Here is a 25,562-nt window from a genome sequence, read left to right on the forward strand (position 1 = left end):
GCGTGCTCCACCTTTATCTTACAGTTAGCTCCCTGAGGTAGGGCTTCATTTAGCCTGGGACCAAATGTGTAATCTTGGGTTTGTGAGCTCCTGAGGCCTCAGCTGGAGACTGAATTGTGAAGTCCACTGTTCCCTCTAATCTACCTCTCCAGGGAGCTACCTACTTTTCATAATCAATTTAATTATTTGCCACACTTTTTTTCAGATCAGTGAGACTCCGGGAGGGAGAAAGAGGTAAAGGGTGGAAATGGCTCACCAAAGTCCAGCTTGAACCCCCAGCAATTCTGAATCTTACAGGTTGTTGTGATGTTTGATCAAATCACATATGTCAAGTGCCTAGAACTTGCCTAAGCTGCCATATGGTAGATGCTGCACCGTGAGCCCCTTCCCTCTGTCTATCCAGGAGGATTTCTCTTTGGTGTTCTATAGACCCTGCCCACAGTTTTGTTTTGGGACAGGTCTGCCTAGCATCTGGAGGTGCAAACTTAGAGGAAGAAAAGGGACTTGACTTTGAAATCCCGTGACCTGTGTTTGATAGGAGACACCACCTGGTGGTGGGACCCCAGACTGGGCTCCATTCCCAAGTTGTGTGTAGAAGAAAACATGGAGGAGGAGCCAGTGGGTTAGGGAGAATGAGTGCTCACCTACTTCCACGCCTGCTCTCCCTTCATCCACTCTCTACATGGCCCCAGAGTGGTCCTGCTGAAATGTGAGTTACAGCCTGTCTCCTCTCCATTAGAACTCTGATGGCATCCCTTCATATTGAGTTGATGCCCAAGTCTTTATGGTGGCCTGTGAGTCCCTCCCCATCTCATCCCCTTGACCTCTCTGACCGTATCTCTCCCCACTGCTATGCATGGGGTGTGCCGGGCAAGCTCCATCACTTACTTCTACCCTTGCTCTTCCCTCGTCTTCTGATTATCCCCCATAAATGATGACAAACTCACTCCCTTACTACCTCTGGGTCTTTACTCAAATGTCACCTTCTCTGTAAGTCCCCAGCCCTGTCCCCATGTCCTCATTTATATTCAACCACAGCACTTATCACCAGCTAACATATCTGGTATTTTATTTCTGTACCTTTTCACCTTGTTTTTTGTAACTTCTTCTGCCTTGAAAATAAACTCTTTAAAGGTAGAGATGTTTTACTTTCTTATCCATCTTTTGTTGCTGTATCCCCAGTATTCCTGGCACATAGAGCAACCAAAAGTATTAGAATGAAATGAATAAATCAATGTTTTGGGAGGGAAGAGGATGGCAGTCCCAACCTGCCCTAGTCCGTCCAACTGTAGTCAAGCCTGTGATGTTTATCTGAGCTCCATACTTATGTTAAATTGTCTCTATTACAGCAAGAAGTTGTCCCCAGGCAAAAGTAACTGGAGCTATTTATTGGGAAACTATAGTGGTAATCATCATATTAATAATGTGTCAGGAAACTAACAATTCAATGTGTACTCATGGGCCAGGGTTAGGAATAAATGAAAGGAGTGCAAGATCTGTCAAGAGATCCCTGAGTACACATTTATGGAAAAGAAAACTTGCAAAATTAAAAATGGTGATGTCACAGAAGCAAGACCCCAAAAGAAAAACCATAACATTACTGTTGGACAAGAAATTCTTGGACATCATTAAAAAGAACCATGAAAATGGAACTACCTGGTATGAATCCATTGGAACCTGAATGGAAGCAGGCAGTCCCTCTGAGTGGAGCACGTGCAGCACATGTGTGTGAGTGTGTATGAAGGAAATTTCACAATGACTTAACCAGTGCGTGGGAAAGAAGCCTGGGTCTGTTCCCATTATCAGCACAAATCCTGACATGTCATGTATAATTAATATTTATAGGTACATGTTAAAAATCAGACTTTACCATTTGGCTGAAAAACTCTCAGTAAACTGGGAATAAAGAGGAACCTCTTCAACTTGGTAAAGAATATCTACAAAAAACCTAAAGTTAACTTCATACTTAATGATGAGAAACTTGAAGTTTTGTCATTAAGATGAGGTACAAAACAAAGGTTTCCCCCTCTCAGCACTCCTTTTCAGTGTTGTACTGGAAGCCCTAGCTAATGCAATAAGATAAGAAAAGGAAATAAAACGTATATGGATTGGGAAGGAAGATATAAAACTTTGTTCACAGATGACATGATAGTCTATGTAAAAATCTGAAAGAATCAACAACAACAACAAAAATCCTAGAACTAATAAGTGGTTATAACCACTAATAGTGGTTATAGTGAGGTTGCAGGATACAAAGTTAATATGCAAAAGTCAATTGATTTTCTATATATCAGCAATGAACAAGTGGAATCGGAAATTTAAAATGTAATACCATTTAGATTAGCACCCTAAAAATGAAATACTTAGGTATAAATCTAACAAACTTTGTATAAGATCTATATGAGGAAAAGAATAAAATTTTGATGAACAAAGTCAAAGAACTAAATAAATGAAGAGATATTCATGTTCAAGGATAGGAAGACTCAATATTGTTAAGATGTCAGTTCTTTCCAACTTGGTCTATAGATACAATGCAGCCCAGATCAAAATCCCAGAAAGTTATTTTGTGGATATCAACAAACTGATCCTAAAGTTGATATGGAGAGGTGTACCATATGGTGTACCTTATATAGTAGGGCTTGTGTGGAGAAGTAAAAGACCCAGAACTGCCAACACAATGTTGAATAAGAACAAAGTTGAAGACTCACACTCCCTGATGTCAAGACTTATCATAAAGCTACAGTAATCCAACAATGCTGTGTCAGTGAGAGAGCAGACAAAGAGATCAATAGAAGAGAGTAGAGAGCCTGGAAATAAAACCAAAGAAATATGGTCAACTGATCTGTGAAAGGGGGCAAACACCACACAATGGAGCAAAGATAGTCTCTTCAACAAATGATGCTGAAACACTGGGCATCCTCATGTAAGAAAAGAAAAAATCTAGATACCCTTCCACAAAAACTAACTCAAAATGGATCACAGACCTAAATGTAGAATGCAAAACCGTAAAACTCCTAGAAGCTAACATAGGAGAAAACCTGGGTATGGCAAGGACGTTTAGACAAAATGTCAGAGGCACAATTCACGAGAGAAATAATTGATAAACTAGACTTCATTAAGGTAAAAAATTTCTGTCCTGTGAAAGCTAAGGTCAAGAGAAAGAGAAGACAACCCACACACTGGGAAAAAAGTATTTGCAAATGGCACTGTCATCTGATAAAGAACTGTTAATCCAAAATATACAAAAAACTCTTAAAACTCAACAGTAAGGAAACAAACAACTCAATTAAAAATTGGCCAAAGACCTTAAACTTATCAAAAAAGATAATGTTATCAAAGAAGATATATAGGTGGCAAGAAAGTATATGAAAAGATGTTCCATGTCATATGTCGTTAGGGAAAGTCAAAATCTGGAACACTGACAACACCAACACCAAATGCTGGTGAGGTGGGGGAGCAACAGGAATTCATTGCTGATGGGGATGAAAAAGTGGTGCAGCCACTTTGGAAGACAGTTTGACAGTTTCTTACAAAGTTAAACATATTCTTACCATATGATCCAGCAACTGTGCTTCTTGGTATTTACCCAAATGAGGTGAAAACTTACATCCACACAAAAACCTGTATAGCGATGTGTATAGCAGCTTTATTCAGAATTACCAAAATTTGGAAGCAACCAAGATGCCCTCTTGTAGGTAAATTGATAAACAGTGTCTGGTATAGCCAGACAATGAAATATTATTCAGCTCTGAAAAAATAAGCTACCAAGGCCTGAAAAGACTTGGAGGAACTTGAATTGCATATTAAAAGTGAAAGAAACCAATCTGAAAAGGCTCTATGATTCCATCTATATTCTGAAAAAGACAAAACTATGGAGAGAGTAAAAAAAGATCAGATGTTGCCACAGGTTGGGTGTTGGGAGAAGGGATGAATAGGGGAAATACAGAGAATTTTTAGGGCTGTGAAAATGATGGATACGTGTCATTATACATTTGTCCAAACCCATAGACTGTACACCACCAAGAGTGAACCCTAATGTAAACTACGGACTTTTCTCAATGAGGTATCTATTCTTACTGTGCCCTTTAAAGAGGGTAAAGGAGGAGGATGTAATATGAATCCTTCATCTCCTCCTTTCAAGCCAAACAGGGAAGAAAGGCACGGGACTTTTCTTGCCAGGCGGAAGTTGGGAGTCAATCAGGGCTTGACTTTCTCGGGAAACGGGAAGAGGATATGACGTTCCTTCCAAAGTGATTGGGCACTAAAGCAATGAGTCAAGACAGAAGCCATCAGAGAGAGCCAAGTTCAAAACAGGCCGGCAGGACCAGGTTAATGCGAAATCCCAAGGGGCCAGACACACACATAAGGGCTGGATGAGGGAGCTCAGAGTCAGGTAGAAATAAGGACAAAGAAAACAGAGTTTAGGAACAAAAAGGAGATGGGGTGGGGGGTCGGGTGGAGCAGGTCCTGAGGTTTTCCCTGGAATGCCATCTCCTATTGGCTCCTGAGCACAAGTCAGAATCACTTAAAGACACGGATGAACCTGGAGGACCTTGTGCTGAGTCACATAAGCCAGACGCAGAAGGACAAATCCTGCAAGAGCCCAGTTATATGAGGAATCTAAAACAATCAAATGCACAGGGACAGAGGGGTGATTGCCAGAGGCTGGGGGTTGGGAAAATGGGGCAGGGCTGTTCTGAGTATCAGTTATTCAAGGTGGGAAGTCCTGGAGCCCGGCTGGACAACAGTGTGACTGTGGTCAACACTACTGTGTTGTGCACTTAAAGATGTGTTAGGAAGGTAGATCTCATGTTAAATGTTCTCAGCACAATAAAAGAAAAAAAAAAAAGAATCACTTAGACGATCAGGGGCAGGGCTCGCAAGTAGAGAAAATGGCAAAGCCCCCTAAGGAACTCTAGCAAGCTCAGATTTAAACAGCACAGCACTAGAAGATAGAAAAATGGCATCACATCCCACAGGGGCTATGAGAGAAGCCTGCATTTATAAGAATAGCGTCAGGGAGGAAAGGGCTTAATGTGTGCTGGGGTGGGGCGGTGGTCACAGGAATCCCTAAAGCAACAAAAGAGCTCAGACAGAAGAACCGGGCTGAAGCAGGCCTGCGGCTTGTGGCATTATGATGGATGGCAGACACTGACAGACAGACAGAAACCAAATGATGACAACGATCACAGTAAACTGGCTCTTTGTTCCTGCGTCAAGCAGCAGCCGGTACTAGCACCAGCATGAAGCCACGTGGGCCTGTGGGAGGGTCCAGATGCCTGCCTCCCAGGAGCCGCCGTCAGATGTTCCGCTGATGGCTTTTTTTTTTGTCCTGCATGGAATCTCCTATTAAAAGTGGGAATCAAAAATCTTTAAATCTGCATATTTCTCCTTAAAACTCCTTGCAATTCTGGTGTCTATTGCAACATTTGAAAATTTGGCCAGTGGACCCTTGTTCCTAGATGGTGAATTCTGAGCAGCCTGCTGACCTCAGATGGGTACCCCATCCCTCTGACCTTTGCTCTCTCCACCCCACCTGGCTCTTACAGACACTTGACTCTGTGACCCCTGACAGAGTGGCTCAAGTTCAGCTCACGCCTCCTGGATCCAGGGGCTGAGGACCTCCTAATGACAACACTGAACTTCTGTGGGGGAGCTGGGGGGAATCCTAGAACACCACATTGATGCTATGAGACTGGAAATGAGCAGTATTATTGCAATACTGAAAAAAAGAGAGAGAAATTCTATGGACAAGCTAGAGAGATGCACTGGGAGGTAATACAATGAGTGTTTGTAACAAGCTTCAAAGGATGATTCCGGAGTATAGTGTCTAGGACCATGGCAAGGACGTTATCCTCAAACCTGACCTTCTTCTTACCTTTTTTCTCCATTATTTGGGTAAAGATAAATAAGTTAAAATGATCAAAAAATGCGTAAAACACCCCTATGTTCATAGCAGCATGATTTACAATAGCCAAGTCACGGAAACAACCTAAATGTCCACTGTCAGATGAATGGATAAAGAAGATGTGGTACACATATACAATGGAATACTACTCAGCCATAAAAAAGAATGAAATAATGCCATTTGCAGCAACATGGATGGACCTAGAGATTATCATACTAAGTCAGAAAGAGAAAGACAAATACCATATAATATCACTTATATATGCAATCTAAAATATGACACAAATGAACATATCTATGAAACGGAAACAGACACACAGACATAGAGAACAGGCTTGTGGTTGCCAAGGGTGAGGGGGTGGGGGAGGGAAGGACTGGGAGTTTGGGACTAGCAGATGCAAACTATTACATATAGGATGCATAAACAACAAGGTCCTACTGTACAGCACAGGAAACTCTACTCAATTCCTGTGATAAACCATAATGGAAAAGAATATATGTATGTATAACTGAACCACTTTGCTATACAGCAGAAATTAACACAACATTGTAAATCAACTATACTTCGATAAAAATTTTTAATAACACACAATGCTGGGGTGGAGAGTCAAGCCATTCAAAGTGGAATCCTCCAGGGACTGGAGTCCTAACCTCGCTGTCCCCTGTGGGCTGGGGTAGCTGGGCAGTGGAGCGGTACGTGGGAAAGGAGAACGCTGGGGTTTAGATCAGAGCAAGCCGTAAGAAGTAATGACTCGGCTGCCAAGAATGCAAATCTGCTCTTTAGTAAAATCTAGACTGAGGAAAAGTCCCAGTCCACTGGGGACATAGTGCAACCACCACCCAGCCACTCCTTTCAAACATTTTTATTCTGCTTTTCATTCCAACTTTTTATTAGAAAATCTTCAAACAGAGAATTTGAAAGTGTACTATGATGAACTCATATATTCAACAATTTTTAAACATTTGCCGCATTTGCTTTATCCATTCATGTATGTGTATGTGAGACTATATATATGTATATATATATGTGTGAGTGTGTATGTATATTGTGTACAAACTTTTTCCAAACCACTTGAAAGTAGATTTTGCAGACATCAATGCATTTCATCCCTACACACTTCAGCCAGCATCTGCTAAGAACCAGGGCAATCTCCTATATGACCACTGTGCTACCAACACACACAAGAAAATTGACAATAATTCTTCAATATAATTTAACATCTAGTTCATAGGGAAATTTCTCCAACTGTCTCTAAAATGTCCTTCAAAGCTATTTTGATCATTCTTCAACAAGTGAACTAAAGCTGCTTCCTGTTTGTTTGTTTTTTCTTCTTACTATCCACTCTGGCAATGAACTTGGTAGACCACAGCATAATTAATTCACTAAGAATGGCAACATTGGAGGAAGAGCACATTTTTTCTTTTTTTTTTTGCGGTACGCGGGCCTCTCACTGTTGTGGCCCCTCCCGTTGCGGAGCGCAGGCTCCAGACGCGCAGGCTCAGCGGCCATGGCTCACGGGCCCAGCCACTCTACAGCATGTGGGATCTTCCCAGACCGGGGCAGGAACCCGTGGCCCCTGTACTGGCCGGCGGACTCTCAACCACTGCGCCACCAGGGAAGCCCAAGGAAGAGCAAATTTTGAGGAGGAAAGTGAGGAGTTCTGTTTTTTTAATGAAAACAATTTTTATTGAAGTATAGTTGATTTAGAATGATTCACAAGTACAGCAAAGTGATTCAGTTATACATATATATATTCTTTTTCAGATTCTTTTCCATTATAGGTTATTACAAGATATTGAATGTAGTTCCCTGTGCTATACAGTAGGTCCTTGTTGTTTATCCCTTTTATGTATAGCAGTGTAAACTTTGGATACAGGTCTGGAGCTCAGAGGTGAGGTCTGTGCTAAACACGAATACTTGGGAGCTATCAAACCACAGGGGTGGCCAAGTGTTGGGAGGGCCTGAGCTCATCTGGGGACACTGCTTTGTCATCTTCTTCATCACCATTTATTTAGACACCACAATAGCTTGGCATTGTACTTTTTATCATTACTTCATTTTCTTACCACCGTCTTACGTGATGGGCAGCCTTATCTCCGTTTTTCTGAGAAAGAGACAGTCTCAGCATTGCTTAGTAACTGGCTGAGTCATCCCTGCAAGTCCATGTGGGAGCGGAGATCTGAGCCAAGCTCTGTCTGGCTCTGGAAGGTCTGTTCGTGGCCACTGTGCCGACATCTGCCGGCAGAGAGGTGGGAAAGGAGGCTGTGGACAGAACCCTGAACAGACACAAGAGGATCCCCTGAAGGGACCTGGGGAGAAACAGCAGAGAAAATCCAGAAGGGAATAATATTAGAGAAGCTGAGGGAGGAAAGGGTCTCAAGAACAAGGCCGTGGCACACGTCCGTTGATTCCTGCATTCATTTGATAGATGTTTCAGGCACTGTGAGTGGCCCCCAAATTGGATGGTGAATAAAGCAGACTGTCTCTGTTGTAGAAGGGGCAAATTGTCGATTAAAGCCCAGTGTGGGAGTTTGAGAAGGACAAGTTCTGAGCCGTGGTGGGTTTGGGTGTGGTGGCCCAGGTGATTTCTGACAGCGGTCTCAGAGCTGCAGGAGGCCATGACCCTGAGCCCAGCGGGCTTCTGAATGTGGTGGGGGGGAGTGAAGACGGTCCCAAATCCAGTTTTCTGGATGCTTGGTGGGAAGGGAAGGGGGCATACAGGGCAGATGGGGAAATTGGAGCCAGAGGGTTGTTTGGGCTGTTTGTTAAAGAGAATGGGACAGACAATAGGCAGGAGGAGGTTAAGGATGAGGGTGAAAAGCAAAGAAAAGGGGAAGGGAGCCAGGGTCTGCGAAGCAGGGTTGTGGGTCCCAACTGAACAGGGGGGACATCCTGTGTCTTTGAAATAGAAGGAGGGGAGGGTGGAGGGAGAGGGAGACGGTCCAGGGCTTTGCAGGAGTGGCCTCTACTGTCTTGTTAAGTTGGAGCAGAGTCCTCGGCGGGGAGGGAAGACGGTGGAGGAAGGGCACGTTTGAAAACTGTGGCCAAGTCTGGTAGATGCTGTCGTGGGAACTGAGAGGGGGCTGACCCCCACCCGACAGTAAGAGACTGAGGTCCAGCACAGGGAGGGCTGAGAATCAACCAGAGTCCAGTGCGGGGGACGTGCTCACATGGGCGCGGATGCGGCTGAGGGCAGGGGTGGCACCCTTGTCCACACATCCGGAAGGGTGGGGCTTGGGTGTGTGTTTGAGGGAGTCCAAGGTTCTGGAGAGGATGCAGGTCAAGACAGCAAACAATGGGAGAAGTGGAGCCCGGGAGGATGGAGACACGGGGGAGAGATGGGGGTGAAGGGAGGTCCTCTGAGCTGGGCAGGAAGTAGTGAGAGGTGGGCAGCTTTGGGACTGGGTTTCCAAGGTGGAGGAACAGAGGTCATAGCAGGGTCCAAGGGCTGAGACGGGTGTGTGTTATTCAGTGGGCGGAGATGCAGCCCTGTGGGTGGACGCGGCCAAGCTCCGGGGAAGCCAGCCCCTCCCTCTTTCCCTACAGGGATTAATAAATCAGAGAACTATTAACAGGGAGCAGGTGGGGCGTTGCCTTTATGACCTGTCAGCAGGCTGGGAGAAAGCAGGGGTGCCTCCCAGTTCCCTCTGCGGACCTTAGTCTTGGGAATGGCACAGCTGTGACCTGCACACCCAGGTTCGGGCAGGAAGTGGGCTAGAAGGACACAGAGCTGTGGCTGGGTGGGTGACTCTCCACTGAGCAGGGTGAGCCCCCCAGCCTGAGTGCAGGTAGCTCCAGAGGTTAAGGGAAAGGGGATGCTGCATTCAGGGTGGGAAGGAGGGAGGGAGAGAGCTTGCAGGCTGCAGGGGGACTGGGAGGGTCTGGGCGGGATGAGGTGAGTCGCCAGCACCTCGTGGGGTGCTGGAGAATCATTCTTGAAGAGGCAGCTTTCCCCAGGGGCTGGACTGGCCTGGCAGAGACTCTGAGTCATGCACAGGGACAAGCCCTCTGGGGTGCCCCCTGGCTGATGGGGGCTGAGCGCCCAGGAGGGTTCCAGGGGTCCCGTCTGGTGATGGAGGGGGAGGGGCTGGGGGTGTCAGGAGCCGCAGCGCGTGGGGATGGGCCGGAGAGGGGGTTACCTAGTGATCACCTTCATCGCTTCCTTTGTAGTAGAAATAGTCCTGTTCCTATGTAGCCTCCATTGTTTCTCTTAAAAAATATTCCATTAAACACTATGTTTAAATTTGAAAGGAAAGTAAGGAAGCAGCCATAAAATAATCCCGCGGTCTTGACTGATCTGGTGTATTTACTCTCAAGGTTTTTTTAAATCAAAGCTTCATCACATTCAACTTAATATTGGGTCACTTAAGAAGGATGGTCTCGGGCTTCCCTGGTGGCGCAGTGGTTGAGAGTCCGCCTGCCGATGCAGGGGACACGGGTTCGTGCCCCGGTCCGGGAAGATCCCACGTGCCGCGGAGCGGCTGGGCCTGTGAGCCATGGCGGCTGAGCCTGTGCGTCCGGCGCCTGTGCTCCGCAACGGGAGAGACCACAACAGTGAGAGGCCCACATACCACAAAAAAAAAAAAAAAAAAAAGAAGGATGGTCTCAGTTTCCCCATCCGAGGAACCGATGGACATTCTATGTGTTTTGCTTACAGAGAAGCCCCCAGCCACGCTCTCTGCTCCTTCACCCCATTCACGTACCTTCCTGGATGTGTTTCACCAGTCGGCTGTCAACAAACATCAAAATGATGGACAGGACACGGCTCCTGTTCTGATGATGGCCGGGGACACGGGGATCCAGGCTGCACTGAAGCTCAAATGCAGAGTCACTGCCTGGTTTCTGCTACCTCCGCCCAGAAGTCACTTTGGCAGGGGAAGAAGTGGCCACAGGGTTCTCTGTCACTCACCTTTGCCCCAAGAGCAGTGGGTGCAGACAGGAGAGACTGTGTCTGGTGATCTATCTCCCTTATTTGGCACGGGCTTTTTAGGACAGAGGCTGCGCGGTATCCATCTCTGCGGTTCTGCAGCTCTATGTGCTCTCAGGAAGTTTGCCGGAAGTCGGGGAAGATGTGAAAGTTGATGCTGGTTGGAGCAATGGGGTTTTTAAGGTTTAAAGGAGAAGACGTAGCCTAACCCCCCCTCCCCGCACGGAGTGCCAGGTGCCTCTTGGGCACCTGCCCCCTCCCCCTGGCCTCCCCTCGAGTGACAGTCCCCACCTTCCCCGCTCCTTCAGGGCCGGCACTTTTAAGACTCTGAACTCTTGTTCTCCAGGGATCCAGACAACTTCCGGGAATAGAGGGTGCTTGAACTGAGCCCTGTGGGGAGCATGTGGCCCAGGGAGGGTGTTCCCCGCTGCATGAGGCGGGGTGGGTTGGGGGACAGGAGATGCGGGGGTCTGGGGCTGGGGAGGCTGGCCGGCCAACAGTGTGACTGATGGGAGATGAGCAGCCTGCCTGCAGTGACCTTGAATTTCAATAAAGGGGTGTAGGCTTCCTCCTGCGGGTGTGCAGGTCACTGAAACCCTTGGGGAACCTGAGACGAAGGATGAGCTGAGCCTGGGGGGATGGTGGGAGGGTGTGCAATGGGGAGGGGTAGGTTGCAAGTGCCTGTTGGGAGGAGGCAGCTCCCTGTTGGTCTGCCTGCTGCTTTCAGGAACTCTCTTCTCTGCCCATACGCCTTTGGGGGATCAAAGGGTGGAGATCTGCCCCTCTCATCCACCTTTGCCCCCAGCCTGAGAGACAGGCACCGTCACCCCATTGCCCCACCCCCTCTGAATCCCCACTCCCGCCGGGAGACCCGGGAGGAGCAGGGGGGAAGCCAGCTAGACTCTGCCTCCCCTCCCCCGCCATCTCCAGGCCCCCCTAGGACAGGAGGCCTCACACCTATCTACCCCCAAGATGAACTTGAAAAACTGTGTCTCTTCCTCGTGCACTGTTAAGTTGACATCTGTCTGCAGGTTTTCATAAAAGTTTCAACAGTTGCCCAGGACGTTGCTGATATCAATACGCAAACACAGACATTTTAGATTAAAATTGTTTCATCACTTTAAAAAATGTAACCATGGACTATAAACACACAAATGATCTGATACTGACCATTATCTATGAAAAAGCCAACAGACATTGCAAGCTCTTCTTTAGCATTTGGAATGTCTATAATTGAAATGTAAACATTTTTGATAAACAAATGTTTAGAAAGAACATTTCTTCTGGCTTGAAGAAATAAGCCTCATAATGATTATGAGTGCACAGTTGATCAAGTCAATGTATATTTCAAATATTGATCAGGAGGTATTAAGTATAAAGGGTCAGAGACATGGACACCTCCTACCCGGGAGGGATAATCAATGTGTCGCTACAGTGAACGTGAGTCTGACCCCCGTCCCCGTGTCTCCACCAGCACCCCCGATACAAGACCTACAGAGCGTCTCTGTCTACAGTTTGACAGGACATCCTGTGCCCAGCGCCACAGGTGGAATTGTGTCCCCCTGACACATACGTTGAAGGCCTAACCCCAGCGTCTGAATGTGACCTTATTTGGAAAAGGATCTTTGCAGACATAATCAAGCTAAAAGGTCATCCTAGAGCAGGGTGGGCCTTAATCCAATATGACAAGTGTCTTTGTAAGAAGAGGAGAGGCTCAGACACAGTCGGGGAGTGTGGGGAGATGCCACGTGAGGACAATGGCAGAGGCCGCAGGGGTATGTAGCCACGCCTGGCAGCAGCAGGGTGGCTGGCAGCCGCCAGGAGCTGGGAGGGCGGCTAGGAGCAGATTCTCCCCCAGACCTTCCCGAAAGAGTCAGCCTGTTGGTATCTGTGTTTCGGACTTTTCACCTCCAGATCGGAGAGTGAATAAAATTCTGTTGTTTGAAACCATCCCGTTTACTTGGTTAGGGAATCCCTGCAGGACAAATACACCAAGGCACCCATTTCATAGCAAAAGAAAGGCCACAGTTTGCAATAGCCACGATCCATGATCTTACCCTGGACCCTCCACCCGGAAGCGTCCAGCCGGATGGGACCGTGGAATGGCCTGTGACAAGTTCAGCTGAGGGACGGGGCCCTGACTGAACGGGGTGCTTTCACAGAAGACTGATGCGTGAAGCTTATTTCATGCAACACTGATGCGTCGATGTGTTCACCGATGGCTGGTCTATAGGGTGAGAACGTGCACATCTGGGAAGGAAGTGAGGGGGAGGCATGATTAACCCTTTCATGGTACCTTCCAGGCACCCCTGGGAGTCTGTGCTTCCTGCCCCTCTAGACGTCTGCCCGGTTGGAGATCCTGGTTCGAGTGTGGACATGCCTGGGGACAGGACACAGGAAGGAGCCCATGGCAATTGGAAAAGGGCCATTTTTGGCTTCAGTGGACTCACCAGGAAACACGAACTGACCATCGCTGTGGAGTCGCTCCCCAGGGTGACGGTTACAAACTCGGGCGGCTGCCAAACCCCAGCTCCGGGGAGGAAGGTGAGTGGGATACTGACTCCCATCAGAAGAATGTTTGAGCCACTGGGGACGGGTGCTGGCAGCCAATTCTACCCCCCCCCAGATGGATGCTCCTGAGACCCGGTGCTCCCCGCTGCCACTCTGAGGACCGTCTGGACACCGAGTGAGCCATTGCCCTTGAGGCCAGGTCGTGGCCAGTCTGGGAATGCATCTCCTGTCTGTCCTCCGGCGCTGGCCTCCCCTACTCACGATCTCAAACCCACAAGCATCTGCTTCCTCTGGGACTTAGGCAGGAGCACATAAAAGGGTGGAAGGCACATGCCAGCGTCGGGAGAGAGGCTGCACAGGAGAGGGACTCCACGCTCTGCAGGGTGAGTAAGTCAGAAATTTTATTTACATAAAGTCACATTTTCTTCACCTCCATACTAAACTGCTATTTCAGGAGGAACATTCTGAGGGGGCATCACGTTACTGGCTCGTTCATCTCCCTCCCCACGAACCTCGGCCACTCCCTTCTCCCTGGTCCCCACCCAGGCTTCCAGGACACTGTTTCCAGCAGAAACGTTGGTGACACCAGTACCTTCCTCGTCTGGAAGTTGAGAAAATCCTCCCTTAAGCAGGTGTGAGGCAGGAATGCTGAGGGAAGAGGCTCTACCTCTGGGCCTCTGCGGAGGGCTATTGTCTAGCTCCAGAAGTGGGGGTGAGAAAGCCGGCTGGGGTCTCTCCACAGCCTGTCTGGGACCCATGGGGCAACTGGCAGCAGAAGTCGAGAAGGACCAGTGGTGGGGCTCCAGGCAGCTGGGTTGGCCTTCTGCCAAAGCCTAGGATATTGTGCATGGAGAGATTGGCTTTTTCTAACCCGATCCTTCTGGGTGAGAATCCAGCGTGTAACCCTTATGGGCCACATGACCCCCGGCAAGCATCTTAGCCACTCTCATCTGGGCCATCTTCATGCACCTGAGGTAGGCACTAAGGAGATGGTGTGGGAAGGAGAGCCGAACATGCACCCCAAAATATTACGCCTCTTTGGTGTAAGGATTATCTTTAGAATATTATTTTTAGGAAACAGTGGACATAGGACAGTCTATGAAAACGAAGTAGAAGTTACCCTTCTAAAGGAGACTCTTACCTTCGTAAAGGAAATCTCCTCCTGTAAGGGTATCTCCCCTCTGGACCAGGAAGAAAAGGACGACAAAATCTCTAGAAACTCTCATCAGTAGAGGAGGCAAGTCTTAAACCTGCTGCATCGCATCCTCATCCTTGTTCACTGTGTTCTCCTGGTCACTTGTAACTGGCCACACCCCACCCCCAATATCTTCTTTTGTCTTTAGCTGCAGATGGCATTTAAGGTGATGGTGTGGGACATTTCTGGGAGTTATTCAGTCTTCCTAGGTATCTTCTGTGTACAAAGGAGGTATACGTATTGGTAAACTTCTGTTCGTTTTCTCCAGTCACTCTGCCTTTTATGACAGGAGGCTCTCAGCTGAGAACCTAGAAGGGTAGAGGGGAAATTATTTTTCCTCCCCCATGGGTATGTAAAGCTCCTGGCGCACATTAATGACTTAAAGAACTATTAACATCCTTCCTCAAATAGGAGTGGGGCTGAAATTGTCAAGGAGCAAGCCTTGTTTGTAGGTAGAGAGTGTGGGCAGAAGAAGGGTGACTTCTCAGAGCTTAGATCTTCCAGCATTATTGTAAAGATGAGCTGATTATAATCGCTTAGAGTCCATTGCCTGGGACATGCCAAGTAAATGCTCCTTTACTGTCAGCCCGAGATGAGCTCTCTCAATGATCCTGCAGGAAAATGGCTCAGACAGAACAGGGCAGCTCTGTGGGCTGAGCTGGCTGAGCCCCCAGTGGGGCAGATTTCAATGCTCCTTTTCCATTTCGGAGACCACGAGGCATCACAAGGGACCGGGAAGACGCCCGGGGGAACCGCCTCGGCTTGCTCAGAGGCGCCCACCTGGGATGGTGGTGAGAGGCTGGGCGGGAGGACAGTGGGAGCCAGACAGTCGCGACGAGCTGGCTGCACTAACTCCCAGCTGTGTGGCTTCGGGTATGTTATTTAAGCCTTTTACTCTCATTTTCCTCCTCTGGAAGTAAGCGCAATTCCTCCCTCCCGAGGGGCTGTGAGGGTCAGATGCCAGAGTACACAGAGCGTTTCTAGCAGAGTGGAGGGCCCACGCGGCCTTCGACAAGGCAGATGGGTGGTGCTGATATGTCAGCGAAGAGGGGGAGTTAGTGGGGAGTGAGGCTTGGGAGTCTACTGCCAGGAGATGAAGCTCCTTCCCAAATCCCCTCAACATTTCCAGGGGTGATGCTTGGGGGGGGTTAGCTTTCCAAGTTTACCCTTTAGTTCCTGCCGAGCTTAGCTGAAAGAATACATTCTCTGGTCTCATATTTAGGACCTCACAGTGTCTGATGGGATCCGATATGTAGGACACTGTGTACGTGTGTGTCCTCCAAGGTGGCCAAAGGCTTTTGTGAGTTTTCCAACTTGCAGGTTTCCTGTGATTCAGGCGGGCAGGGGAGTAACCGTGACACGGTGCTGAAGGGCACCTACCTCTGATATTCATGATGTCTTTTTGTTTCCTGTATTTTTGATGCTTTGACATCTGGGGCCTTGCTGAACCTGGAGGCCCTGCCTCTCCCGGGGCAGCCAGTTCCTAGAGGTAGTGAAGGACTTATCTCCAAACACATTTCCCATATGCCAGCCAACCCATCCAGAACACCTTCTTTACCGGGTTCTCACACGCTGGGCTGGGCCTCTACGCACCTGCCCTATTCATCCCAGGCCCAAGGGCACGACAGTGAAATGATTCCAACTAGCTAGCTCTAAACCTGCTGGCCCTGTTTCTTCTGCTCCTTCACCATCAAGGCTCTCGCCCGTCTTCCTCCCCCACCCCCGCCACCTCCTGCCTAATCCTGGCGCGTCTCTGGACGCTTCTGCTTCTAGGGAACTGTGAGTACAGACTTCTTCCCGCGTGGCAGTCATTTCCATATCTGCGTGTCTTACAATGTTTGATTAAACAAATCCCAGATATCCTTTAAAGACCTTAATTAGATCCTCTGTGCTTTAGGGGTTGAAGGGTACATATATAATTAAAATGAAACTAAGAAAATGATCATGTGTGGCACGGCCAGACTTTCCAATCACATTCTGCTTCCAAGTGCCAAACATCACAGCTGAGATGCTTGCCTCCAAAGACCCCTGCATCCCGCGTCTTCATCCTTCATCACTTCTGCACCCACAGATGTCAGTGGCATCCTTAGCAGGCTTTCCCACTGGCTATGAGCTGCTCGAGGACAGAGTTCCTAGGTTTATCCGACTTCTGTGTCCTAATGGCTTTCTCAATGGAGTATGTGTTTACGAAGTGAATGCTTGGGTGAGTATGGCTCCATTGCTCTGGTCACCCCCAGGGCCTGATGAAATATGTCACTGTGACTGTAGATAGGGTTTCCACCCCAGAGCTGTGACATGCTGGTGGGCTGTACCCCATCTGTGAGGGGTGTCAAAGTTTGTTACTGGTGATGTAACAAAGTCTGCAGGGGATGTACTAATATTTAGCCCTTTCACAGCATCCCGTCATGGACCTGCATCCTGTTACATGTTCTTGAGTTATGGCTGCCGTCTCTGGAATGTGGTTAATGTCATATTGCCCAAGGGACTGTGTCCCGTAAGGAAGCCCCATCAGTCACATGTGCCAAAGTGGATGAATGGTCAAGAACCATTGGTTTAGGGTCACGAGTGTTGTTTTCTTCGTGACTGAACAGGTGATCAGGGCACACGAACAAGGGTCTATTGTACTTTTATCCAGTAGGATACTTGGACAGTGTTGGTTTGGGGCAGAGCATTTCTCACAATAATGCTAATTATCATGACTATTTTTGTCAATGTTTTGTTGGCTATGGGAATAACAGTGAAGCAACTTCTGAAATTCGACCTGAGATTGATAAAAGTGTGCACTTTGGCAGGTGCAGGAATGGGACTTTCCAAGGCTGTTTCTAGACGTATTTACTTGCCAAACCAGCCCTTTGAATAAGATGGATCCTGAGGAAATGTTTCCCACATCCATGGAGAGTGGCCCTGGTAGATTCTAGTATATGAAAACTAGATGCTGTCCTTTAAAACAGTTGTTTTGAATTACAAATAGTCTAATACCTAACAAAATACTAATACCTTTGATTTCTCTGTATTTCTGTTACTATTTTATTCCCAGAAACGTATGTATGTATATGTATAACTGATTCACTTTGTTATAAAACAGAAACTAACACACCGTTGTAAAATAATTATAGTCCAATAAAGATGTAAAAAACAAAAAAGTTATGAAGAAAGGAAATGGATTTTATTAAGGGAAAATGAAGTGATGTCCTGAAGCATCTCAAAGAGAGATACTTAATTATGCGTATTTAGTATATTTGGTATATTATATTACACTGGAAGCATTGTCAAATAAAAGGCAACATTAAAAAAAAAGATATACTCAAAAAAAAAAAAGAAATGTCATTCAAATCTCACTTGTTCAGTAAGTAATTTACTGCCATTTACTGCTATCGTGTGCAGGCCAATTTGCTTTTGGTTTAGGTTTTAATGTGACGCACTTTCTAGCTCTTAAGAGCATCGCTCTTATGGCTCAAAAACCTATAGCACAGAGGGCTTGGGTTCCCTTGGGAAACTTGGAATAGGAATCTTCACCTCTCAAAATCACACTGACCTCATGTGGATTGAATAAATAATGATTTATCTCACATTCAATTAACATTTGTTTATTTATTCACCGCTGAAAGGGAATAGAGCAGGATAGAACAGTGAGTCTCCGTTTCTCTGTAGTGAAGATCAGTTTTCATTTTCTTTTTATTTTTTTAATCCATTGCAGGCCAACATTTTCATAAATACAATAGAAATGAATTTATGAAAAAAGAAAGAAAAAAGACATACAAACAATAAACCCCCAGTTTTTATTATTAGATTCAATAGACATAAAGTTAGGTTTCAATGGCTATAATTAGAAGAGATATAACATCATTGCTCTGAAAGTTTCCGAACGCTTTGAATATTCATCTCACAGGTCGTGGGTCAGAGTTCTATTTTTATTTATGGTCCAGCCATTGTCCTTGGTGTGTTCAGACTCAGCAGGTATGAGGGTGGGAACAGATTCTGCCTTAAACCTCCCCCACCGCCAATTTTTGGGTTCCCTTTTAAATTATATCACATATGCCCCCATCAGTTGCATCGTATAACAAGAAAAGACAAATATCACCTCGGTTGCCATGGTTTCAGAAACGCTATAAACTCCAACCCGTGGGTTCTTCTCTTTCCCCTCTTGCTTCCTCATTTAAAATGGACCAGTGTGGAGTTCAGCACCAGTGACAGTGAGCGTGGTGACGTGGGTTCCAAGTCCCGGCTGGCCTGGCTTCTCCAACCCCGTTGGCAAGATGTGGCTGTTGGGATGAAGAGTTTCTAGGATAACTGTCTGTGTCTAAACGTGTGATTGAGGCTGAGGTTCCATGCTATTTGAGCATGTGTGCATGGCAGTGGTTCCCAGGTACCCCAGATGCGATGGGGACTGAGGCAGAGGGGCAGGTGCAGGTGCAGGTGACAGGTTGTGTGAGCTTGAGTTTGCAGTGCAGAAGCTCATGCATCCCGGGCCCCATGGGGCCAGACCTCCATCTCTCTAGTGCTGATGTCTGGCCTCGAAGACCCTGGGTTCCATGATGCATGGGTCTAAATCCACTTTCTCTTGCAACGTGGGACAAAATATCCCACATTGCCCGTCGGACCCACATAATTTGGAAATTAATAATAAATATGTTTGGAGTCACTGTGGGTACTTTGAACCTTTCTCCCACTCCCTACTAGCGGACAATACGTTCTTGCCAGAATCTACTGGGTCGGCCATTTCCCAGGGCCCTGAGGCAGGAGCCAGAGGTGAAGAGGGATGGCTAGTCTCTGCAGAGGGGACGGCAAAGGCACGTGGGCGTGAAGCAGCACTGCAGTGTCAGGGAACAGCAACATATTTGGTGTAACTGGGCTTAGAGTATGTGAGGAGAAGTGAATCTAATGGAGCCATCCAGAACGAGATACAAAATTGTGTTGTAAAAGACGTGAGTGAAAGATGTGAAATTGGCTGAAGCCACAGGTTAGTCCAGAAGGGGCTTGTGCATTTGTGTGTCTCAAACAGTGACTTCACTGCCAGGTCTCTGGGGGGTTAGGGACATTTGCCAGGTGGCTGTGGTCCAGCGCTCCTGCACCCAGAAGGTGGAGTCCATTTGGAGCCCCCATCAGCCACCTTGTTGTTAATTGTTTCACCCTCCCCACACCCTGAGGATGGGCAGGAGGGGCACTCCAGGTGGCAGGAGGAAGGGGTGGAAGCAGATGGGGCCAAAGACAAGCTTGCTTTCTTTTCTTTCTTTCTTTCTTTCTTTCTTTCTTTCTTTCTTTCTTTCTTTCTTTCTTTCTTTCTTTCTTTCTTTCTTTCTTTCTTTCTTTCTTTTTTTTAAAAATCTTTATTAAAGTATAATTGCTTTACATTGTTGTGTTAGTTGCTGATGTATAACTAAGTGAATCAGCTATACATTTACATACATCCCCATATCTCCTCCCTCTTGCATCTCACTCCCTCCCACCCTCCCTATCCCACCCCTCTAGGTGGTCACAAAGCACCGAGCTGATCTCCCTGTGCTATGCGGCTGCTTCCCACTGGCGATCTATTCTACATTTGGTAGTGTATATATGTTCATGGCACTCTCTCACTTCATCTCAGCTTAGCCTTCCCACTCCCCATGTCCTCAAGTCAATTATCTATGACTGTGTCTTTATTCCTGTCCTGCTCCCAGGTTCTTCAGAACCTTTTTTTTTTCTTTTTAGATTCCATATATATGTGTTAGCATTCGGTATTTGTTTTTCTCTTTCTGACTTACTTCACTCTGTATGACAGTCACTAGATCCAACCACCTCACTAGAAATAACTGAATTTCGTTTCTTTTTATGGCTGAGTAATATTCCATTGTATACATGTGCCACATCTGCTTTATCCATTCATCCGTCGATGGACATTTAGGTTGATTCCATGTCCTGGCTATTGTAAATAAGAGCTGCAATGAACATTGTGGTGGTACATGACTCTTTTAGAACTATGGTTTTCTCAGGGTATATGCCCAATAGTGGGATTGCTGGGTCGTATGGTAGTTCTATTTTTAGCTTTTTAAGGAACCTCCATACTGTTCTCCATAGTGGCTGTATCAATTTACTTTCCCACTAACAGTGCAAGAGGGTTCCTTTTCTCCACACCCTCTCCAGCACTTATTGTTTGTAGATTTTTTGATGACGGCCATTCTGACAGGTGTGAGGTGATACCTCATTGTAGTTTTGATTTGCATTTTTCTAATGATTAGTGATGTTGAGCATCCTTTCCTGTATTTGTTGGCCATCCAAATACCTTCTTTGGAGAAATGTCTGTTTAGGTCTTCTGCCCATGTTTGCATTGGGTTGTTTGTTTTTTTCATGTTGAGCTGCAGGAGCTGCTTGCATATTTTGAAGATTAATCCTTTGTCAGTTGCTTTGTTTGCAAATATTTTCTCCCATTCTGAGGGTTGTCTTTTCATCTTGTTCACGGTTTCTTTTGCTGTGCAAAAGCTTTTAAGTTTCATTAGGACCCATTTGTTTATTTTTGCTTTTATTTCCATTTCTCTAGGAGGTGGGTCAAAAAGAATCTTGCTGTGATTTATGTTATAGAGTGTTCTGCCTATGTTTTCCTCTAAGAATTTTATAGTGTCTGGCCTTACATTTACGTCTCTAATCCATTTTGAGTTTATTCCTCTGTATGGTGTTAAGGAGTGTTCTAATTTCATTCTTTTATATGTAGCTGTGCAGTTTCCTAGCACCATGTATTGAAGAGGCTGTCTTTTCTCCATTGTATATTCTTGCCTCCTTTATCACAGATAAGGTGACCATAGGTTCCTGGGTTTAACTCTGGGCTTTCTATCCTGTTCCATTGATCTATATTTCTGTTTTTGTGCCAGTACCATACTGTCTTGATTACTGTAGCTTTGTAGTATAGTCTGAAGTCAGGGAGTCTGATTCCTCCAGCTCCGTTTTTCTTTTTCAAGATTGCTTTGGCTATTCGGGGTCTTTTGTGTTTCCATACAAATTGTGAAATTTTTTGTTTTAGGTCTGTGAAAAATGTCATTGGTAGTTTAATAGGGATTGCATTGAATCTGTAGATTGCTTTGGGTAGTATAGTCATTTTCACAATGTTGATTCTTCCAATCTAAGAACATGGTATATCTCTCCATCTGTTTGCATCATCTTTAATTTCTTTCATCAGTGTCTTATAGTTTTCTGCATACAGGTCTTTTGTCTCCTTAGTTAGGTTTATTCCTAGGTATTTTATTTTTTTTTTGTTGCAGTGGTACATGGGAGTGTTTCCTTAATTTCTCTTTCAGATCTTTCATCATTAGTGTATAGCAATGCAAGAGATTTCTGTGCATTAATTTTATATCCTGCTACTTTACCAAATTCACTGATTAGCTCTAGTAGTTTTCTGGTAGCATCTTTAGGTATCTCTATGTATAGTATCAGGTCATCTGCAAACAGTGACAGTTTTACATCCTTTCTGATGTGGATTCCTTTTATTTCTTTTTCGTCTCTGATTGCTGTGGCTAAAACTTCCAAAACTATGTTAAATAATAGTGGTGAGAGTGGGCAATCTTGTCTTGTTCTAGATCTTAGTGGAAATGGTTTCAGTTTTTCACCATTGAGAATGATGTTGGCTGTGAGTTTGTCATATATGGCCATTATTACGTTGAGGTAAGTTCCCTCTATGCCTACTTGGTGGAAAGTTTTTATCATAAATGGGTGTTGAATTTTATCGAAAGCTTTTTCTGCATCTACTGAGATGATCATATGGTTTTTCTCCTTCAGTTGGTTAATATGGTGTATCACATTGATTGATTTGCATATATCGAAGAATCCTTGCATTCCTGGGATAAACCCCACTTGATCATGGTGTATGATCCTTTTAATGTGCTGCTGGATTCTGTTTGTTAGTATTTTTGCATCTATGTTCATCAGTGATATTTGCCTGTAGTTTTCTTTCTTTGTGACATCTTTGTCTGGTTTTGGTGTCAGGGTGATGGTGGCCTCGTAGAAAGTGTTTGGGAGTGTTCTTCCCTCTGGTATATTTTGAAAGAGTTTGAGAAGGGTAGGTGTTAGCTCTTCTCTAAATGTTTGATAGAATTCGCCTGTGAAGCCATCTGGTCCTGGGCTTTTGTTTGTTGGAACTTTTTTTTTTTTTTTTTTGCGGTACACGGGCCTCTCACTGTTGTGGCCTCTCCCGTTGCGGAGCACAGTCTCCTGATGCACAGGCTCAGCGGTCATGGCTTACAGACCCAGCCACTCCATGGCATGTGGGATCTTCCCAGACCGGGGCACGAACCCGTGTCCCCTGTATCGGCGGGCAGACTCTCAACCACTGCACCACCAGGGAAGTCCCTGTTGGAACATTTTAAATCACAGTTTCAATTACAGTGCTTATGATTTGTCTGTTTATATTTTCTATTTCTTCCTGGTTCAGTCTCAGAAGGTTGTGCTTTCTAAGAATTTGTTTGTTTCCTCCAGGTTGTCCATTTTATTCACATATAGTTGCTTGTAGTAATCTCTCACGATCCTTTGTATTTCTGCAGTGTCAGTTGTTACTTCTCCTCTTTCATTTCTAATTCTGTTGATTTGAGTCTTCTCTCTTTTTTTCTTGATGAGTCTGGCTAATGGTTTATCAATTTGTTTACCTTCTCAAAGAACCAGCTTTTAGTTTTATTGATCTTTTCTATCATTTCCTTCATTTCTTTTTCATTTATTTCTGATCTGATCTTTATGATTTCTTTCCTTCTGCTAACTTTGGGATTTTTTTGTTTTTCTTTTTCTAATTACTTTAGGTGTAAGGTTAGGTTGTTTATTTGAGGTGTTTCTTGTTTCTTGAGGCAGGATTGTATTGCTATAAACTTCCCTCTTAGAACTGTTTTTGCTGAATCCCATCGGTTTTGGGTCATTGTGATTTCATTGTCATTTGTTTCTAGATATTTTTAATATCCTCTTTGATTTCTTCAGTGATCTCTTGGTTATTTAATAGTGTATTGTTCAGCCTCCATGTGTTTGTATTTTTTACAGATTTTTTCTGTAATTTATATCTAGTCTCATAGTATTGTGGTCAGATAAGATACTTGATCCAATTTCAATTTTCTTAAATTTACCAAGGCTTAATTTGTGACCCAAGATTTGGTCTATCCTGGAGAACGTTCCATGAGCACTTAAAAAGAAAGTGTATTCTATTGTTTTTTGGATGGAATGTCCTAAAATATCAATTAAGTCCGTCTTGTTTAATGTATCGTTTAATGCTTGTGTTTTCTTATTTATTTTCATATTGGTTGATCTGTCCATTGTTGAAAGTGGGGTGTTAAAGTCCCGTACTATGATTGTGTTACTGTCAATTTCCCCTTTTATGGCTGTTAGTATTTGCCTTATGTATTGAGATGCTCCTATGTTGGTTTCCGAAATATTTACAATTGTTGTATCTTCTTCTTGGATTGATCCCTTGATCATTATGTAGTGTCCTTCTTTGTCTCTTGTAATAGTCTTTATTTTAGCCTATTTTGTCTGGTATAAGAATTGCTACTCCAGCTTTCTTTTGATTTCCATTTGCATGGAATATCTCTTTCCATCCCCTCACTTTCCATCTGTATGTGTCCCTAGGTCAGAAGTGGGTCTCTTGTAGACAGCATATATATAGGTCTTGTTTTTGTGTCCATTCAACCAGTCTATGTCTTTTAGTTGGAACATTTAATCCATTTACATTTAAGGTAATTATTGATACATATGTTCCTATTATCATTTTCTTAATTGTTTTGGGTTTGTTATTGTAGGTCTTTTCCTTCTCTTGTGTTTCCTGCCTAGAGAAGTTCCTTTAGCATTTGTTGTAAAGCTGGTTTGGTGGTGCTGAATTCTCTTAGCTTTTGCTTGTCTGTAAAGGTTTTAATTTTTCTGTCAAATCTGAATGAGATCCTTGCTGGGTAGAGTAATCTTGGTTGTAGGTTTTTCCCTTTCATCACTTTAAATATGTCCTGCCACTCCCTTCTGTCTTGCAGAGTTTCTGCTGAAAAATCAGCTGATAACCTTATGGGGATTCCCTTCTATGTTATTTGTTGTTTTTCCCTTGCTGCTTTTAATATCTTTTCTTTGTATTTAATTTTTGGTAGTTTGATTAACATATTTCTTGGCATTTTTCTCCTTGGATTTATCCTGCATGGGACTCTCTGTGCTTCCTGGACTTGACTATTTCCTTTTCCATATTAGGGAAGTTTTCAACTATAATCTCTTCAAATATTTTCTCAGTCTCCTTTTTTTTTTCCTCTTCTTCTTCTGGGACCCCTATAATTCAAATGTTGGTGCATTTAATGTTGTCCCAGAGGTCTCTAAGACTATCCTCAATTGTTTTCATTCTTTTTTCTTTATTCTGCTCTGTGGTAGTTATTTCCATTCTTTTATCTTCCAAGTCACTTATCTGTTTTCCTGCCTCAGTTATTCTGCTGTTGATTCCTTCTAGATAATTTTAAATTTCATTTATTGTGTTGTTCATCATTGTTTGTTTGGTCTTTAGTTCTTCTAGGTCCTTGTTAAACATTTCTTGTGTTTTCTCTATTTTATGTCCAAGATTTTGGATCATCTTTACTATCATTACTCTGAATTCTTTTTCAGGTAGACTGCCTATTTCCTCTTCATTTGTTTGGTCTGGTGAGTTTTTACTTTTGTCCTTCATTTGATGCATATTCCTCTGTCTTCTGATTTTGCTTAACTTACTGTGTTTGGGGTCTTCTTTTTGCAGGCTGCAGGTACATAGTTCCCGTTGTTTTTGGTGTCTGCCCCCAGTGGGTGAGATTGGTTTAGTGGGTTGTGTAGGCTTCCTGGTGGAGAGGACTGCTGCCTGTGTTCTGGTGGATGAGACTGGATCTTGTGTTTCTGGTGGGGAGGACTGCATCCAGTGGTGTGTTTTGGGGTGTGTGTGAACTTAGTATGATTTTAGGCAGCCTCTCTGCTAATGGGTGGGTTTGTGTTCCTGTCTTGCTAGTTGTTTAGCCTGGGGTGTCCAGCACTGGTGCTTGCTGGTCATTGAGTGAAGCTGGGTCTTAGCATTGAGATGGAGACCTCTG

Source organism: Leucopleurus acutus (assembly GCF_964270905.1).
Source record: "Leucopleurus acutus genome assembly, chromosome: 9".
In the NCBI taxonomy this organism is placed as follows: Eukaryota; Metazoa; Chordata; class Mammalia; order Artiodactyla; family Delphinidae; genus Leucopleurus; species Leucopleurus acutus.